We start from the raw sequence: 10,072 nt of genomic DNA on the forward strand, positions 1-10,072 counted from the left end.
CACCACCACCACCACCATCACCTCCTGGACCCTAGCATTTATATACTCTCTGAAAAATTCCCTGAATTCCAATGTCACGTAATTCCAGAAGCTATCTACAGCGGGCAAAACTGTGCTTCTGCTAAAGCATGAGGCAAATCCTGTCACCTACTGTGGAGCAGCCCTCATATCCCCACACCTGAGATTAAAGTGAAAACATAATATTGCTGTTTGTGAGGTTTTTTTTTTAAGAAACCAGAATTCCAGAATTGTCACTACAGATACAGATGATAAACATCAATCATAGGTATCTTGGGCTGGTGAGATGGCTCAGGGAGGAGTTGGGAAGGCCTCATGCGAGCCTGACTAGGACCTAAGTTCAATTCCTAGGACCCATGAAAGGGTAGAGTCAGAGAAACAGCTCAAAGGTGTCTCTGACCTCCACACACATACACACGCATGCACCTCCACTGCCTATTTTCTGCACAAATATTAATTTAAAGCATTTAAAAACATGTTAGACTTAGAAGCAACTAATTAAGAAACAAACAAAATGTTCTAGCGTGCCTGTTTGTTTGTTTACATCTTCTGGCTATGCAGCCCAGGCTGCCCAGAGTGTACTGATAACCAGAGCTGGTCTAGACTACGAAATCTTCCCGCTTCAGCCCTCCAAGTGCTGAGGCGATAGGTGTGCACCTCCATGCCTGGCATTTAGTTTTCTTTAAATTTTGTTCAAAAATACAAATGGCTCTGTATTTCCATGAATCGGCTACATTGTATGTATTTAGAGAAACTGGCCCTCTCGATTATTTAACTTGACAATGGTTCATTTTGGAGCTATACTAGCCAGAATCTTGAGTCTCTACCTCATCAATATTGTTAGCAATACTTCAAGTTCAGGGGTGCAGCTATTTCAGATGTGATTTTTTTTTCTTTTTCCTTTTTTTTTCTTTCTTTCTTTTTTTTTTTTTTTTAATTCGAGACAGGGTTTCTCTGTATAGCCTTGGCTGTCCTGGAACTCACTCTGTAGACCAGGCTGGCCTCGAACTCAGAAATCTGCCTGCCTCTGCCTCCCAAGGGCTGGGATTAAAGGCGTGCGCCACCACCGCCCAGCTGTGATTTTTTTCTTATTTTGAATTTCTGCTGTATTTTAAAATGATTTTATCACATTCTTATTTATTTCTGTATGTGTGGGTGTACACATGTATGTATACATGTATGTGTGCTTGTAGCTGTGCATGTTTTGTAGTGCTTACATGGAGGTCAGAGGATAACCTGTTCTCTCCCTGCATCAGTCAGTCCAGTCCCTGGAACCGGACTCAGGTCCTCAGGCTTGGTAGCAGATGCCTTCTTTCTGACTCCCACCCTTTAAAAAAGAAAATTCTGTTTCTCTTCCCATGCTGCAATCAACACAATGATACAGTTATAAGCATTACTATGCAGCCAGTGATCTTAGAACACAGTAATACTTCAGTACAGTTGTACTAGAAAATTTAATTGTATCATAATCATGATCTTAGAGTCTTAAACTGTATTCAGAAACACTGGCTAGGGATCGATGTGCTCTCTGAGTGACTTACAAACCCTTTGCACTTCAGTTTCTCTCTAGGTATAAACCAGAGGTTAATAGTATCTACCTTCATGATTATTAGGAGGCATAAAGGAGACAAGGTGTGTAACAGTGGCGATAAACTCAAAGCGCTATAAAAGTGAATGGTGGGGCTATAAAAGCAGACACAAAGGCAAGCCAGGGAACGGCCACTCAGAAAGCCCCTTTGTCTTTGCTCCCACAGAACCTCACTATTCTGGTTCAGGTAACCTTAATGAAATGTGAGTGAGAGAATGAATTGGTTCCTGTGTTTTTGAATGGAGCTCTTGCGTCTTCTGCAGACGAGCAGCTTAGAAAAGACTAAACCGTCCAAAATAGGCTTCTAGACAAAGTGTCTGATGTTTTACAAGCTTTGTGTAATAAACGTACGTGATTTCAACACAAACAGAACAAGCCACGATCCAATACCTTTAAACTACTTTCTAGGGAAACACCATAAGCCATCTTGTGAGATTTTTATACAATGTCAACAGGACTGTCTCTCCCTTTTTCTCCCTCTTTGGGCTGGCACAAATGATGGCTTGGTCTGTGAAGCAAAACAGTAGTATTGACTTAGTGTCAAGAATTCTGGTTTCTAATGTTTAAGATAGTGGTAAGTGGTCAGGGTATAATAAACAAGGCTCTTTTAAGAGGGAGCAGGATGGAGAGAGGCAAAAATAGAATAATAATATAGATGGATTGAATTCCCAGGCCGTGTGTGTGTGTGTGTGTGTGTGTGTGTGTGTGTGTGTGTATGTGTGTACATGCATACACATGCAGTGCATTCACACGTGCACATGTATGAAGAGTCCAGAAGTCTTCTTTGATCTCAGTTCACCATAGTTTGAAGACAGGGCATCTCTTTGAATCTGGAATCCATTGACTCTCATAGCCTGACTGGCCAGTGAGCTCTAGGGATGGATGTTCCTCTGTCTCATTATGCTGGCATTGCAGATATGCCGTTATGCCTGGCTTTAAAAAAAAATATGTGTCATATCTGGGGATTCAAACTCAGCTTCTCAGAGTCTCATGCTTGTGAGGCAAGCACTTTACTGGCTCAGCCATTTTTTTTTTTCCCCAAGCCAAATTTCCAGAGTTACAAAATCCTTCAAGCAGCAGCTGGGGTACAACTGAACACCGGGGTGTTTGCCTAGCACAGCTCCCCATCACCAGCCCCTAGAAACCCAGAAATCTTTTAAGTCTATTTAGAGTGACCATGTGGTTGTCATGTGAGGTGGCTGTGGTAATTTTTAAAAGGACTATGACTAAATCGGCCAGTCACTCTTTAGTCCCTTCATCACCTCTGAGCCTATGTTCCTGCCGTGAGAGCCTTCTCCCTCCTTCTCTACCCAGGAAAAACCTGCCACAAGACTCTAGGCCAGTTTTCCCTGTTAGGATCCCATGAACCAAGCATGGTCTCAGCCACACTTAGAGCGGAGTGTGGTGGTGCATACTAGAGACTCGAGCACTTAGTAGGTTGCAGCAGGAGGATCCTGAGTTTGAGGGCTCTGAGCTACATGGGGAGTGTCTTAAGATATCAACTGATGTGACTGACCTAAAGGCTTGCCTTGCTGTGTTAGACTTCAGATCCACAGGAAGGCAGGCTTTTATGTTAAATAACACAAGGTGGTATGATTTGGATCTGGGGTGTCTCCTTCAAAGACCCGTGCTAAATGTTTGCTCACCACCCTGTGATACTGTTGGGAAATAGTGCAAGTTAGGAGGCAGAGTCTAGTGGCAAGAAGTTAGGCTGTTAGGAACTTTCCCTTTAAGGAAATACTGGGATACTGGTCTCTTCTCTTCTCTTCTCTTCTCTTCTCTTCTCTTCTCTTCTCTTCTCTTCTCTTCTCTTCTCTTCTCTTCTCTTCTCTTCTCCTCCCCCCTCCTCCCCCTTCCTCTTGGTCTTCCTCCTATTCCTCTTCCTCCTCCTCCTCCTCCTCTGCCTTCTTCTTCTTCTTCTTCTTCTTCTTCTTCTTCTTCTTCTTCTTCTTCTTCTTCTTCTTCTTCTTCTTCTTCTTCTTCTTCTTCCCTTCCTCCCTCTTTCCTCCTTCCTGGTCATCATGAGATAAGCAGTGCTCCATGCCAAGATCTACCTTCCATAGGTCCAATGTAACAAAGCCAAGTGGTCATGGACTAAGATTCCTAGTACTGTAAGTTGAGTGTCTTCAGCATTTTGTTATAGCAATACAAATGCTAGCTCAAAAGGCTCACTAGTTCTGTTTTTAATTTTAGAAAAGAATGGAAAAGAAAGGAAACCAAACCAAAACCCAATGCTGTTGTGCTGACATACCAAAGCCCCGTGGGTCTGACTTCCATGTTCATTGTTGAATTCCACCTTAAATTTGGGAGCAGGTTACAGTTAGAAACCTCCAAGGCAAGCATTTCTCATTATTCCCACTCTGGTTCATAGGATGATAAAAACTGGGGTATATAAAGCACACACCAAATTAATTGCAATGGGAATATTTCAGAGTGTTCTTTTTAATCAATGAGTTTTGGGAGAAGCTTCTAGGAATCCCTGAGAATGTGTAGGTGGCTCCTGGGAGGGGGCACAGGCATGCTGTGGGGAAGTGTGATCAACAGACCTGGATGGACACAGCCCATGTCTTCTCCAGGTAGAAGCTAGGTCACCCACTTCTTATTTTGTAATCATTCCTTTTAAATTTAATTTTTTGTATCATGTATGTGCCTGTGTCATGTAACGTGTGTACCTGTGGAGGCCAGAAGAGGGCATAAAGATACCCTGGAATTGGAGTTCACAGGCAATAGTGGGCCAGCCAACAATTGTTCAGGGAACCAAATCCGGGACTACTTGAGAGCAGCAGGTGCTCTTAACTGCTGAGTCAGCTCTTCAGCTCCTTTGAATTTTTTTTTTTTAAATGGTGCTGTTTCCTAATGCTCTTCCAGTACCCATTTAAATCCAGTTTATTTGTACTTTGAGGGTAGCTGCAATAATGGATTTAGTTTTCTGCTTTTGGAGAACTTAGTTTTCTTCTTGCTTTTCAGTTTCTGAGACTCAGAATGGAAAAGGGTTAGTTTTATTCTGTGTGATGAAGTTTTATTCTGTGTGATGAAGTAGTCTATAGCGTGAGGGTGGAAACAACCCTTTCTGTTGTATTTAGAATCAATATCCTCTAATATAGATATGTTTTAATATACAAGTAGTGTGAGAATTCCGAAAGAGACTGAAACTATTTTCTTTTAATAGCTTTTTGAGATTATAATACAATTATATCACTTTGCATTTCCCTTTTTTGTCTCCAAAGCATTCCACCTAATCCTCCTTTCAAATTCATGGCCTCTTTTCCTTGAATTGTTCTTACACATATATGTTACACATACACACACACACACACACACACACACACACACACACACACACATTTCCTACCTATAGAAATACAACCTGCTCAGTCCTGTACAATGCTATCTGTATGGATGTTCATAGGGCTGACCATTTGGTATGGAACAACCAATGTTAGGCTTTGTCCTAGGGAAGACTACTTTTCCTGATCTCAGTAGTTCTTAGTTGCCTGTAGTTATTTGTCTGGGTTGAGGCCCCGTGAACTTTTCATTAGCATGTCTGTTGATATAGTCCTTGTTCAGATCATGCTTAGGCAGTCATATTGGTGAGACTTCATGTGTGTGGTGTCTGACATTTCCAGGAGACACAATCTTACAGCAAACTTCCTGCTCCTTTGGCTCTTACAGTCCTTCTGCCTCCTCTTCAGTCTTTAAGTCCTTAAGTCTCAGGTGTAGAAATTGTGTTAGAGATGGATCAGTTGGGACTGAGTGACATGGTTCTACATTTTGATCAGTTGTGACTGACTGTAATGGTCTTCATCTCTTACAACAAGACGTGTCCTTGATGAGGCTTAAGGACTACATGCATCCATGGGTATAGTGGCCAATAGGTAGGATGATGCAGTTAGGGTTTTGTACTTTAAGAATTCTTCCCTCTCCTTGAACATCATTTTTTTCCTAATTCCTTTGAAAACTTTAGTGCTCTGTTGTGTTTTCAAGATTTTCCAGGTCAAAAGATTTCACTTCATTCTCTGTCTTGGTTTTGATGCTTGATAATCCTTGAAATCAGAAAGTGATGGGGGACTTAAACTCTTGCAGCCTGTCAGTGCCTGACCCCACTTGTCTCAACCCAACAGGAGTCTGGAATACCAATCACCCATGTACTTGATATAGCTCATTTGTAGGAATCTCTAGAGGATTATCAACTCTGGCATGGGCCATTTTGCTTGACTTCCCTGTAGGAATGGAGTGACTTTCCAGTTGTATTTCCCATCTTGCACTGTTCCAACCCCCAGTCTGTTCTGACTTTTTCCATCCTCAGAACATCCATCTCTTTCTTGTCCTTGTGCTGTGTTCATGCTGTGTCCCCATCTGGCATGCCCTACTTTATCTCAGCCATCCAGATGTCAACTCCAGGAGTTTCCAGGCCAGGACTCTACTTCTTTTGTTCACAGCTGTGTCATTAAGTGTGTCCCAGCTGCACCACTCAAAGCAAATGGCTAAAACAGCATCAGGCCCACATTTTTAGATGTGGATTAAGTGACAGTTGATAATGACTATCAAGATCTACCCAAACTTCAAAGTTTCTCTAGGGAAAGAGAAGAGCAGAGTCCATCATTCCTTCAATACAATTGAATGACTATCTTCAACACTCCAACATATTTGCTCCTTCACATGTGGGTACTGGCCCCAAGACTTTACTAATACTGAAATGGATGGGTCCTCAGCTCCTTATACAAAATGGCATAGTGCATGTTACCAATAATCCCCTCCCATATACTTCAAATCACTTCTAGATTATTTATGAGACTAAACATAATGTAAGTATTATGCAAATAGTGCTATACTGTATTATTTAGAAAAGACATGGAAACAGGATCATGTGTGTTTATTATTAGTACATACATATTTAATTTTCCTCTTTCTTTTTTCTTTTGAGACATGATCTTGACATGTAGCTTAGACAAGCCTAGAACTTGAAATCCTCCTACTGCAGCCTCCCAAGGGCTGGGATTGCAGTCACTCGTGCTTGGTTGAGTCTGCTGTTGCAAAGCCCCTGCTGCAGAGGTTGACTACTATGGTCGTCTAATTTGTGCTTCTAAGTCTGTTGAGTTGTTTCCACATCTACATTCATGTCTCCTTGGACTAAAGAGTGTGCATCCTGCAATTGTTAATGAGTGAAAATATGAAGACAAATCCTCTCATTGCAAACTCAGGTCACCACAAGGTAATACTATGAATAAGAGCTTGGTCCATTTGGCAGAGCTGACTGTGGGCCAGGTTCTGTCTTAAGGCCTACATACATCTTAGTGCATCAATACTTTTTACCCTCATGTACATTAAATATAATCATTATCCTTGTTTTGTAAGTATGGATATGTAGAAAAAGAGATCAGATAACCTGCCCAGCTAGCAAATAGTCATTCATCTAACAGACTCAGGACTTGTCTAGCCTGGGCTTCAGTCTCTCTGTCACACTGCTTATGCTTCTTGATTTCAGGTCTTTTGTTCCTCTCATCTGCTTTTCACTGGAGAGGATGGCTCCCCTTTCTACTTTTACTAGAAGACCATTCTTTCTATGTGCAAATACTGGTATTAAAAGTGAAAAATTTAATTATAGAAAAAAATAAGGCAAAATAAACATTTTGGCTTGTCGAAGGTAGCACATGCCTTTAGTCCCAGTACTTGGGAGGCAAAAACACGTGGGTGTCTGTGACTTTAAGATTAGCCTGGTCTACAGAACCAGTTCTAGGACAGCCAGGATTACACAGAGAAACTCTGCCTTGAAACCTACTCCCTCAGGTTTTTTAAACTTAAATGTTGTTTCCCTTCTGAACTCACACTCACCATGTGTCCTGATTGGTTTTTATCATCAGCTTCATACAACCTTGGAGTCATTTGAGTAGAAGGAACCACACAAATGAAGAATTGCCTCAGTCAGGTTGGCCTGTCATCTTGATTGATGATTGATGTGTGAGGGTCCAGTCCACAGTGGGTGGACCATTCCTAGGCCTCGGGTTTGTAAGAAAGCTAGCTGAGTAAGCCACAATGCAGTCCAGTAAGCAGCATTCTCCATGGTTCCTGCTGTACTTCCTTGGCCGTGAGTTCTCATCTTCTGATATAGCACTTTGTGGAATATGAAGCAGTCCTGCCTCAGGGTCCTACCTTAAGTTCCTGCCTTGACTTCTGTCAACAATTGCCTATGAACCAGAAGTGGAAGACAAGTAAACCCTTTCTTTCCCAAGCTGTCCAATTGTTTTATCACAGCAGAGGAATGAAGCTAAAACAGAAAAAGCCTCTAAAATCCCATGTTTAGGGCATGCTTCCCTTTAACCCTTTGTGTGACAAACACATCTGTTTCCCCTGTTATACCAAAAGCAAGTTTAAGGAGAGCAAATAGGACTTCCTCATTTCGCCTGCTATTCCCATGTTCCAGAATGTGGTACCGGGCATTGTACAGGGCTAGGTATTCATTCACAAAGCTTTTAAAAGAGAATATTTATAGACTTGTTTTCTTTCAAAGCCAATCTGCTCATAAAACTGAAAAAGTTTAAAATTCATCTGTCATATCTGAGATAGATGGTAGGAAAAATCAATAATCTACCTCAGTAGTGGGAGTGTAAGCCTGGATGAGCAACTGCGGAGCCCTTGAACTTTATGGATAAGAAATCTTCAACATGTAAGGTATGTTGAAGTTTTAGAGGTTCAGCAGTCATTGGGTGAAATGGGTGTGTTTTGGGGAAAGACAAGTGTAACTTTAGAAGTTGGCTTCCTTTGTGTTTGACTTTTACTACACAGGAACTAGGGCCTTTGTATGAGAAAGGCTATCTCCAAATGTCTCTGATAAGTTAAAGATAGTCTCAAATTCTTCACAATTTCTCCTTTGTAAATGGGTCTATTTTCTCCCTCTCCCTGCCCCCCCCCCCCAGTCTGGGTCTGGCTTAGTGAACAACAGAACACGGCTAAGCCGTGCCACATGTCCAAGTCAGGAAAAGTCTGTATGCTCCTCCCTTGACCTCCAGGGACACCCCCATTTGTGGTGCCCTCAGAGCTATGTCATGAAGAAGCTTAGATGGTGCATGGAGAGGCTGGCATGGTGAGAAACCCTGAACATTAGTTGAGAGCCAGAGCTGAGGTCCTGGTCCACAGCCGATGCAAACTCATTGTTGCGGAGGAGAGTCAAGGTGGACTGGACCTTGCCTCCCAAGTCAAGCTATTTCAGCTGATACACATGGACCAGACACCGCATTTTCCACTGAAACTCCTAACAATGCTTGCATCAGAATTATTGTCAACAAAATAAAGTTGTTTTAATGCCATAAGCAAAAACATAGCATCAGGTACCACAATAACACTGTCAGACAGTTGCATATACAGCCCAGTTAAGAGGTAAATGTATATATATATATACCATCCAAAACATTCCCACTGTTATTACATATCTTACCTGCCCTTACCACCTGTGCCATGTGATGCTTTAGAAGAAAACTGGGGGGTGGGGTAGGTGACAAACAAGAAGCGCATGGTTGTTATTTGGGGCTTATTATTAAGAATTCAGATATAACAGTAGATTTTTAACAAACCTCAACATACATTCCAAGGCTTGATTGAACTCTAGATGGACATGCCTAGATTAAATGGTTCCCCAGACACATACAGCTGCTACAGGCCTGTCCTTTTTTTCTTGGTCATTGTTGTAAAAAGACTCCATGGTCAAGGCAACTCTTATAAAAGAAAGCATTTCATTGGGGCTGGCTTCCAGTATCAGAGGCTTAGTCTATTACTATCATGGCAGGAAGCATGGCAGCATACAGGCAGACATGGTGCTAGAGAAGTACCTGAGAGTTCAACATCAGGATTCCAAGGTAGCAAGAAGAGAAAGAGAGAGACTCTAGGCTTGGAATGGGCTTTTTGAAATCTCAAAGCCCCTGACATACTTACAGATAAGTCACCCCCATGATGAGACCCCCCCTTGCAAGCAGGAACAGTCTTTTAGCTACAGGATCTTAGGCTGCACCCCCAATTATAAGCAATCATTTTAAGGTAGAAACTGAACCTCTTTTCAAAATGATTTCTCCAGAACTTTGTAGAACCAGTCAAGAGATAATAATTAACCAGACTACAGTTCAACCAAAATTAACTAATTATCTATTGTTCTTGACATCTTCTTTTACATCTTCACTTAATTAGCTTACCAGAACTTATTTATAGCCTGTCTTTTTTTTTGAAATTTTTTATTAGATATTTTCTTTATTTACATGTAAATTTCTCCTTTCACAGTTTCCCCTCCAAAAAACAAAGAAACAAACAAAAACAACAAAAACAAACCCCTGTTGCATCCCCCCCTCCACATGCCTGCCACCCCACACTCTCCCACTTATTGGCCCTGGCATTCCCCTACACTGGGGCACACAACCTTCACAGGGCCGAGGTTCTCTCCTCCTATTGATGATCGAATTTGCAATCCTCTACTATACACAT

The sequence above is a fragment of the Mastomys coucha genome, unplaced genomic scaffold (genome assembly GCF_008632895.1).
Source record: "Mastomys coucha isolate ucsf_1 unplaced genomic scaffold, UCSF_Mcou_1 pScaffold7, whole genome shotgun sequence".
Taxonomy (NCBI): domain Eukaryota; kingdom Metazoa; phylum Chordata; class Mammalia; order Rodentia; family Muridae; genus Mastomys; species Mastomys coucha.